The sequence below is a fragment of the Salvelinus fontinalis genome, chromosome 34 (genome assembly GCF_029448725.1).
Source record: "Salvelinus fontinalis isolate EN_2023a chromosome 34, ASM2944872v1, whole genome shotgun sequence".
NCBI classification, from domain to species: domain Eukaryota; kingdom Metazoa; phylum Chordata; class Actinopteri; order Salmoniformes; family Salmonidae; genus Salvelinus; species Salvelinus fontinalis.
In genome coordinates, this window is record NC_074698.1 from 30889775 (window position 1) to 30899774 (window position 10000).

At 44.5% G+C, this 10000-nt stretch overlaps 1 protein-coding gene across 1 annotated transcript in view; it reads right to left on the reverse strand.

Annotated features, from left to right (window-relative positions):
• Nucleotides 1–10000, reverse strand: part of LOC129833716 (rab11 family-interacting protein 4A-like) — an 84391-nt gene that overhangs the window by 61646 nt on the left and 12745 nt on the right. The window lies entirely within an intron of this gene.

Below are 10000 nucleotides of genomic sequence, written 5' to 3' on the forward strand. Positions count from 1 at the left end.
CTAATAACTGTGTTCCTCTCTACTGTAGCTTTACTGCACTGGAACCAGCTGGTGCTAATAACTGTGTTCATCTCTACTGTAGCTTTACTGCACTGGAACCAGCTGGTAATAATAACTGTGTTCCTCTCTACTGTAGCTTTACTGCACTGGAACCAGCTGGTGCTAATAACTGTATTCATCTCTACTGTAGCTTTACTGCACTGGAACCAGCTGGTACTAATAACTGTGTTCCTCTCTGCTGTAGCTTTACTGCACTGGAACCAGCTGGTACTAATAACTGTGTTCATCTCTACTGTAGCTTTACTGCACTGGAACCAGCTGGTACTAATAACTGTGTTCCTCTCTACTGTAGCTTTACTGCACTGGAACCAGCTGGTACTAATAACTGTGTTCATCTCTACTGTAGCTTTACTGCACTGGAACCAGCTGGTACTAATAACTGTGTTCCTCTCTACTGTAGCTTTACTGCACTGGAACCAGCTGGTACTATTAACTGTGTAACTCTCTACTGTAGCTTTACTGCACTGGAACCAGCTGGTACTATTAACTTTTACTGCCCTCAGTAAGGGGGTGATACTTGCATAAATGTGTTTTCCCCCCATTGCTCTCAGCAGATGTAAATGCCTGCGTCACTGTTCTAATCCTCCGTACAACAAAACTGGGTCTGGCTGTGACAGGAGGTGTTAACTTAAGGAACAGCTAAGATTCACCGTGGAGACAGGAGAGAGATTTAGGTGACAGAACACAGCTCCCTCTTCCCCTTCCTTAGTGTAGACAGGAGATAATCTGGAGAGAGATTTAGGTGACAGAACAGAGACACTCCTCTATTTCTTTAGAGAAGAAGAGAGATTTAGATGAGAGAACACTTTGTCTCCCTTACTTGGTGTAGGCAGGAGAGCATGTATTAAGGAACGTCTAGGATTCACTGAGGACACAGGAGAGGATGTATTAAGGAACGTCTAGGATTCACTGAGGACACAGGAGAGGATATATTAAGGTAGTGGTAGTGATGTATATATCCTACTAGTGTAGGGAGGAGATAGTGATAGATGTATATATCCTACTAGTGTAGGGAGGAGATAGTGGTAGTGATGTATATATCCTACTAGTGTAGGGAGGAGATAGTGGTAGTGATAGATGTATATATCCTACTAGTGTAGGGAGGAGATAGTGGTAGTGATAGATGTATATATCCTACTAGTGTAGGGAGGAGATAGTGGTAGTGATGTATATATCCTACTAGTGTAGGGAGGAGATAGTGGTAGTGATGTATATATCCTACTAGTGTAGGGAGGAGATAGTGGTAGTGATAGATGTATATATCCTACTAAGGTAGGGAGGAGATAGTGGTAGTGATAGATGTATATATCCTACTAGTGTAGGGAGGAGATAGTGGTAGTGATGTATATATCCTACTAGTGTAGGGAGGAGATAGTGGTAGTGATGTATATATCCTACTAGTGTAGGGAGGAGATAGTGGCAGTGATAGATGTATATATCCTACTAGTGTAGGGAGGAGATAGTGGCAGTGATAGATGTATATCTCCTACTAGTGTAGGGAGGAGATAGTGGTAGTGATGTATATATCCTACTAGTGTAGGGAGGAGATAGTGGTAGTGATGTATATATCCTACTAGTGTAGGGAGGAGATAGTGGCAGTGATAGATGTATATCTCCTACTAGTGTAGGGAGGAGATAGTGGTAGTGATGTATATATCCTACTAGTGTAGGGAGGAGATAGTTGTAGTGATGTATATATCCTACTAGTGTAGGGAGGAGATAGTGGTAGTGATAGATGTATTTATCCTACTAGTGTAGGGAGGAGATAGTGGTAGTGATGTATATATCCTACTAGTGTAGGGAGGAGATAGTTGTAGTGATGTATATATCCTACTAGTGTAGGGAGGAGATAGTGGTAGAGATAGATGTATATATCCTACTAGTGTAGGGAGGAGATAGTGGTAGTGATGTATATATCCTACTAGTGTAGGGAGGAGATAGTGGTAGTGATGTATATCTCCTACTAGTGTAGGGAGGAGATAGTGGTAGTGATGTATATATCCTACTAGTGTAGGGAGGAGATAGTGGTAGTGATGTATATATCCTACTAGTGTAGGGAGGAGATAGTGGTAGTGATGTATATATCCTACTAGTGTAGGGAGGAGATAGTGGTAGTGATGTATATATCCTACTAGTGTAGGGAGGAGATAGTGGTAGTGATGTATATATCCTACTAGTGTAGGGAGGAGATAGTGGTAGTGATAGATGTATATATCCTACTAGTGTAGGGAGGAGATAGTTGTAGTGATGTATATATCCTACTAGTGTAGGGAGGAGATAGTGGTAGTGATAGATGTATATATCCTACTAGTGTAGGGAGGAGATAGTTGTAGTGATGTATATATCCTACTAGTGTAGGGAGGAGATAGTGGTAGTGATAGATGTATTTATCCTACTAGTGTAGGGAGGAGATAGTGGTAGTGATGTATATCTCCTGCTAGTGTAGGGAGGAGATAGTGGTAGTGATGTATATCTCTTACTAGTGTAGGGAGGAGATAGTGGTAGGATAGATGTATATATCCTACTAGTGTAGGGAGGAGATAGTGGTAGTGATGTATATATCCTACTAGTGTAGGGAGGAGATAGTGGTAGTGATGTATATATCCTACTAGTGTAGGGAGGAGATAGTGGTAGTGATGTATATATCCTACTAGTGTAGGGAGGAGATAGTGGTAGTGATAGATGTATATATCCTACTAGTGTAGGGAGGAGATAGTGGTAGTGATGTATATATCCTACTAGTGTAGGGAGGAGATAGTGGTAGTGATGTATATATCCTACTAGTGTAGGGAGGAGATAGTGGTAGTGATGTATATATCCTACTAGTGTAGGGAGGAGATAGTGGTAGTGATGTATATATCCTACTAGTGTAGGGAGGAGATAGTGGTAGTGATGTATATATCCTACTAGTGTAGGGAGGAGATAGTGGTAGTGATGTATATATCCTACTAGTGTAGGGAGGAGATAGTGGTAGTGATGTATATATCCTACTAGTGTAGGGAGGAGATAGTGGTAGTGGATGTATATATCCTACTAGTGTAGGGAGGAGATAGTGGTAGTGATGTATATATCCTACTAGTGTAGGGAGGAGATAGTGGTAGTGATGTATATATCCTACTAGTGTAGGGAGGAGATAGTGGTAGTGATGTATATATCCTACTAGTGTAGGGAGGAGATAGTGGTAGTGATGTATATATCCTACTAGTGTAGGGAGGAGATAGTGGTAGTGATGTATATATCCTACTAGTGTAGGGAGGAGATAGTGGTAGTGATGTATATATCCTACTAGTGTAGGGAGGAGATAGTGGTAGTGATGTATATATCCTACTAGTGTAGGGAGGAGATAGTGGTAGTGATGTATATATCCTACTAGTGTAGGGAGGAGATAGTGGTAGTGATGTATATATCCTACTAGTGTAGGGAGGAGATAGTGGTAGTGATAGATGTATATATCCTACTAGTGTAGGGAGGAGATAGTGGTAGTGATGTATATATCCTACTAGTGTAGGGAGGAGATAGTGGTAGTGATAGATGTATATATCCTACTAGTGTAGGGAGGAGATAGTGGTAGTGATGTATATATCCTACTAGTGTAGGGAGGAGATAGTGGTAGTGATGGTGTATATATCCTACTAGTGTAGGGAGGAGATAGTGGTAGTGAGTGTATATATCCTACTAGTGTAGGGAGGAGATAGTTGTAGTGATGTATATCTCCTACTAGTGTAGGGAGGAGATAGTGGTAGTGATAGATGTATATATCCTACTAGTGTAGGGAGGAGATAGTGGTAGTGATGTATATATCATACTAGTGTAGGGAGGAGATAGTGGTAGTGATGGATGTATATCTCCTACTAGTGTAGGGAGGAGATAGTGGCAGTGATAGATGTATATCTCCTACTAGTGTAGGGAGGAGATAGTGGTAGTGATAGATGTATATATCCTACTAGTGTAGGGAGGAGATAGTGGAGAGGTCATTCTAGTGAAAGAAGTCACCCTGGATCGAACAGAGACCCATTATCAGCAACCATCACTACTGTCTTCCAATGGCACGTTGTGTTAGCTAATCCAAGTTTTTCATTTTAAAATGCAAATTGATCATTAGAAACCCATTTGCAATTATGTTAGCACAGCTGAAAACTGTTTTCCTGATTAAAGAAGCAATAAAACTGGCCTTCATTAGACTAGTTGAGTATCTGGAGCATCAGCATTTGTGGGTTCGATTACAAGTCTATTCTTGTTCTGAAAAATGAAGGCTATTCCATGCGAGAAATTGCCAAGAAACTGAAGATCTCGTACAACGCTGTGCACTACTCCCTTCACAGAACAGCGCAAACTGACTCTAACCAGAATAGAAAGAGGAGTGGGAGGCCCCGGTGCACAACTGAGAAAGAGGACAAGTACATTAGAGTGTCTAGTTTGAGAAACAGACGCCTCACAAGTCCTCAACTGGCAGCTTCATTAAATAGTACCCGCAAAACACCAGTCTCAACGTCAACAGTGAAGAGGCGACTCTGGGATGCTGGCCTTCTAGGCAGAGTTCCTCTGTCCACTGTCTGTGTTCTTTTGCCCATCTTAATCTTTTCTTTCTATTGACCAGTCTGAGATATGGCTTTTTCCTTGCAACTCTGCCTGTCATTGGCTGAGAAGATAAGAGAGAACAGACTCAGGGTTGTCACAGTGACTGAGCTTCTGAGACGTGTCACTGAGTTCCTGTGTGAAATATTGGTGCGAGTAAGGATGCAAACACACACACACACACACACACACACACACACACACACACACACACACACACACACACACACACACACACACACACACACACACACACACACACACACATACACACACACACACACACACACACACACACACACACACACACACACACACACACACACACACACACACACACACACACACACAGTATAGAGTGTACAGTGTTAAGCTGAGGGTGGTGAAGGTCTACAGCCTGACAGAGCTCTCTAGTCTGCTGCAGCATCACACAGTATAGAGTGTACAGTGTTAAGCATCACACAGTATAGAGTGTACGGTGTTAAGCATCACACAGTATAGAGTGTACAGTGTTAAGCATCACACAGTATAGAGTGTACGGTGTTAAGCATCACACAGTATAGAGTGTACGGTGTTAAGCATCACACAGTATAGAGTGTACAGTGTTAAGCATCACACAGTATAGAGTGTACAGTGTTAAGCATCACACAGTATAGAGTGTACAGTGTTACGCATCACACAGTATAGAGTGTACAGTGTTAAGCATCACACAGTATAGAGTGTACAGTGTTAAGCATCACACAGTATAGAGTGTACAGTGTTAAGCATCACACAGTATAGAGTGTACAGTGTTAAGCATCACACAGTATAGAGTGTACAGTGTTAAGCATCACACAGTATAGAGTGTACGGTGTTAAGCATCACACAGTATAGAGTGTACAGTGTTAAGCATCACACAGTATAGAGTGTACAGTGTTAAGCATCACACAGTATAGAGTGTACAGTGTTAAGCATCACACAGTATAGAGTGTACAGTGTTAAGCATCACACAGTATAGAGTGTACAGTGTTAAGCATCACACAGTATAGAGTGTACAGTGTTAAGCATCACACAGTATAGAGTGTACAGTGTTAAGCATCACACAGTATAGAGTGTACAGTGTTAAGCATCACACAGTATAGAGTGTACAGTGTTAAGCATCACACAGTATAGAGTGTACAGTGTTAAGCATCACACAGTATAGAGTGTACAGTGTTAAGCATCACACAGCATAGAGTGTACAGTGTTAAGCTCCGGGTGGTGAAGGTCTACAGCCTGACAGAGCTCTCTAGCCTGCTGCAGCATCACACAGTTACACTCTCTCTTCTTTAAACTGTTTCATATCAAAGCACACAAACACACTGCCGATGTACTGTAAGAATCATGGTTACATAAGAGGTTTCAAATATTCACTGCTGGTCTCTTGCAGCTGACTATAACATGCTGAGGACAATTTACAGCACAACACACACATATACACACACACACACACACACACACACACACACACACACACACACACTACACTACACTACACTACACTACACTACACTACACTACACTACACCACACTAGCCTGGCCCAAGTGCTTTACAACCCTGTCAAACCAGGACTACTGTAGTCATAGCCTGGTCCTGGTTCATTACAACCCTGTCAAACCAGGACTACTGTAGTCATAGCCTGTTCCTGGTTCATCACAACCCTGAACAACTATGGAAATACAGCTGTGTCCTTCTGTAGAAGAGCTCCTGAACAACACTAATGGACTCTCAGTAGGTATTACTATTGTTATTAATTGTTATCTAGTGAATGTGAGAGACCCAAATGGCACCCTATGCCCTATATAGTGCACTACTTTAGACCAGTTCTCATATGGTGCTGTAGTGCACTAAATTGCGAATAGGGTGCCATTTGGGACACAACATATATGTTATGGAACCCTATTCCACTAACCTATGAGAGAACAGAGAGAAAACAGAGAGAAGAGAGATAACACAGAGACAACAGAGAACATGATGCACCAAAGAGAGATTAATTTTACCCACAATGCTTTGGGCTGTGTGATCTCCTAGGCTACCAGGAGGAGAGCCCAGAGGGGGAGGCAGAGGAAGTGAAGAGAGAGAGAAAGAAAGAGACATAGAAAGAAAGAGACAGAGAGAGAGAGTGAGGGAGAGAGAGGGGGGGGGGTTGCTACAGGGCACATGCACACACACGTGTTATTGGCGGTACAGTTTGTCTGTGAAGAACATTTCCAGGCTTTTCACTGTGACACGCTGAGAACATGCCAACCATGAAGAAGGAGAGGAGAGGAGAGGAGGAGGAGGAGGAGGAAGAGGAGGAGGAGGAGGAGAGGAGTGGAGTGGAACGGAGAGGAGTGGAGTGGAACGGAGAGGAGTGGAGTGGAGTGGGGTGGAACAGAGAGGAGTGGAGTGGGGTGGAACGGAGAGGAGTGGAGTGGGGTGGAACGGAGAGGAGTGGAGTGGAACGGAGAGGAGTGGAGTGGAGTGGAACGGAGAGGAGTGGAGTGGAGAGGAGTGGAGTGGAACGGAGTGGAGTGGAACGGAGTGGAGTGGAGTGGAGTGGAACTGAGAGGAGTGGAGTGGAACGGAGAGGAGTGGAGTGGAGTGGAACGGAGAGGAGTGGAGTGGAACGGAGAGGAGTGGAGTGGAACGGAGAGGAGTGGAGTGGAGAGGAGTGGAGTGGAGTGGAGTGGAACGGAGAGGAGTGGAGTGGAGTGGAACGGAGAGGAGTGGAGTGGAGAGGAGTGGAGTGGAGTGGAGTGGAACGGAGAGGAGTGGAGTGGAACGGAGAGGAGTGGAGTGGAGAGGAGTGGAGTGGAGTGGAGGAGGGGAAGGTGTGAATGACGAAGATCAGAATGTGGAGGGTCGTGCGAGTTTGTATGTTGCTGAGAGAATAGTCATCACCAACTCTCACACTCTCTCTCTCTCTCTCTCTCTCCTCTCTCTCTCTCTCTCTCTCTCTCTCTCTCTCTCTCTCTTTCTCTCTCTCTCTCTCTCTCTTTCTCTCTCTCTCTCTCTCTCCCTCTGTGTGAGAGGGAGTCATAGCTTGTTGATAGAAGCCTGATTCATCATCATACACCTTCTGCCTTAGTCCTCACCTCTGACCCTTCATAGCATTCTGTCATGTTCTCTCCTCACCTCTGACCCTTCATAGCATTCTGTCATGTTCTCTCCTCACCTCTGACCCTTCATAGCATTCTGTCATGTTCTCTCCTCACCTCTGACCCTTCATAGCATTATTTCATGTTCTCTCCTCACCTCTGACCCTTCATAGCATTCTGTCATGTTCTCTCCTCACCTCTGACCCTTCATAGCATTCTGTCATGTTCTCTCCTCACCTCTGACCCTTCATAGCATTCTGTCATGTTCTCTCCTCACCTCTGACCCTTCATAGCATTATTTCATGTTCTCTCCTCACCTCTGACCCTTCATAGCATTCTGTCATGTTCTCTCCTCACCACTGACCATTCATAGCATTCTGTCATGTTCTCTCCTCACCTCTGACCCTTCATAGCATTCTGTCATGTTCTCTCCTCACCTCTGACTCTTCATAGCATTCTGTCATGTTCTCTCCTCACCTCTGACTCTTCATAGCATTCTGTCATGTTCTCTCCTCACCTCTGACCCTTCATAGCATTCTGTCATGTTCTCTCCTCACCACTGACCCTTCATAGCATTCTGTCATGTTCTCTCCTCACCTCTGACCCTTCATAGCATTCTGTCATGTTCTCTCCTCACCTCTGACCCTTCATAGCATTCTGTCATGTTTGTCTACTTTGTGTGATGTCAATCAGATGTATTATGTCTGCTTTGTAGACAGCAGTGGCCAGGTAGACTGCCTGCATCAAAACAAGAGGCTGCATGGAGGATGAATAGTGTGCGCGAAAAACGCCCAAAGATCAATCAGTCAATTAATTTATCTAAATTACTTGATCTGGTACATTGCCAACTCATTTTAATTTGTTTAAATATCTTTATTAAAGACAAGCCTAACAACTCTCAGAGGACCAGAAAACAGGTTAACAAGATAATGGGCTAATTGGTGATAGGAACAGCTAATCTATTGATCATTTATTGATCTTATGAGATAAAAACTAGACAAAACAAACACAAAACATGTCTTAATCTCACACAGTCAGGCCCAGAGGATCAAGGCTAACAGGCTAACAGGCTGATAGGCTAACAGGCTAATTGGTGACAGGCTAACAGGCTAACAGGCTAACAGACTAACAGGCTAATTGGTGACAGGCTAACAGGCTAACAGGCTAACAGACTAACAGGCTAATTGGTGACAGCAGCAGGAACATCTGATCCATCATTATAAGATAAAAAACAGACAAATCCAAGGGATGTGATGAGTGAATAGTGCTGCATACATTGAGAGAACACACACACACACACACACACACACACACCCACACACACACAGACCGCACCACCCTCTGGAGAGCCTTGCGGTTGAGGGTGGTGCAGTTGCCGTACCAGACGGTGATACAGCCCAACAGGATGCTATCAATTGTGCATCTGTAGAAGTTTGTGAGGGTTTTAGGTGACAAGCCAAATTTCTTCAGCCTCCTGAGGTTGAAGAGGCGCTATTGCGCCTTCTTCACCACACTGTCTGCGTGGGTGGACCATTTCAGTTTGTCTGTGATGTGTAAGCCGAGGAACTTAAAACTTTCCACCTTCTCCACTACCGTCCTGTCGATGTGAATAGGGGTGCTCCCTCTGCTGTTCCCTGAAGTCCACAATCATCTCCTTTGTTTTGTTGACGTTGAGAGAGAGGTTGTTTCCCTGACACCACACTCCGAGTGCTCTCACCTCCTCCCTGTAGGCTGTCTCGTTGTTGTTGGTAATCAAGCCCACTACTGTTGCGTCGTCTGCAAACTTGACGATTGAGTTGGAGGCGTGCATGGCCACACAGTCATGGGTGAACAAGGAGTACAAGAGGGGGCTGAGCACGCACCCTTGTGGGGCCCCAGTGTTGAGGATCAGCGAAGTGGAGATGTTGTTTCCTACCTTCATCACCTGGGGGCGGTCCGTCAGGAAGTCCAGGACCCAATTGCATAGGGCGGGGTCGAGACCCAGGGTCTCAAGCTTGATGACGAGTTTGGAGGGTACTATGGTGTCCATCTTGAAGCATGTGTGGACAGCAGACTGGGATAGGGATTGATTGAATATGTCCGTAAACACACCAGCCAGCTGGTCTGCGCATGCTCTGAGGACACGGCTAGGGAGGCTGTCTGGGCCAGCAGCCTTGCGAGGGTTAACACGTTTAAATATCTTGGCCACAGAGAAGGGGGGGGGGGGGGGGGGGGGGGTATTTTTGCCATCTCTAACCATGACTCAAGTATGATGGCATAGTCTTA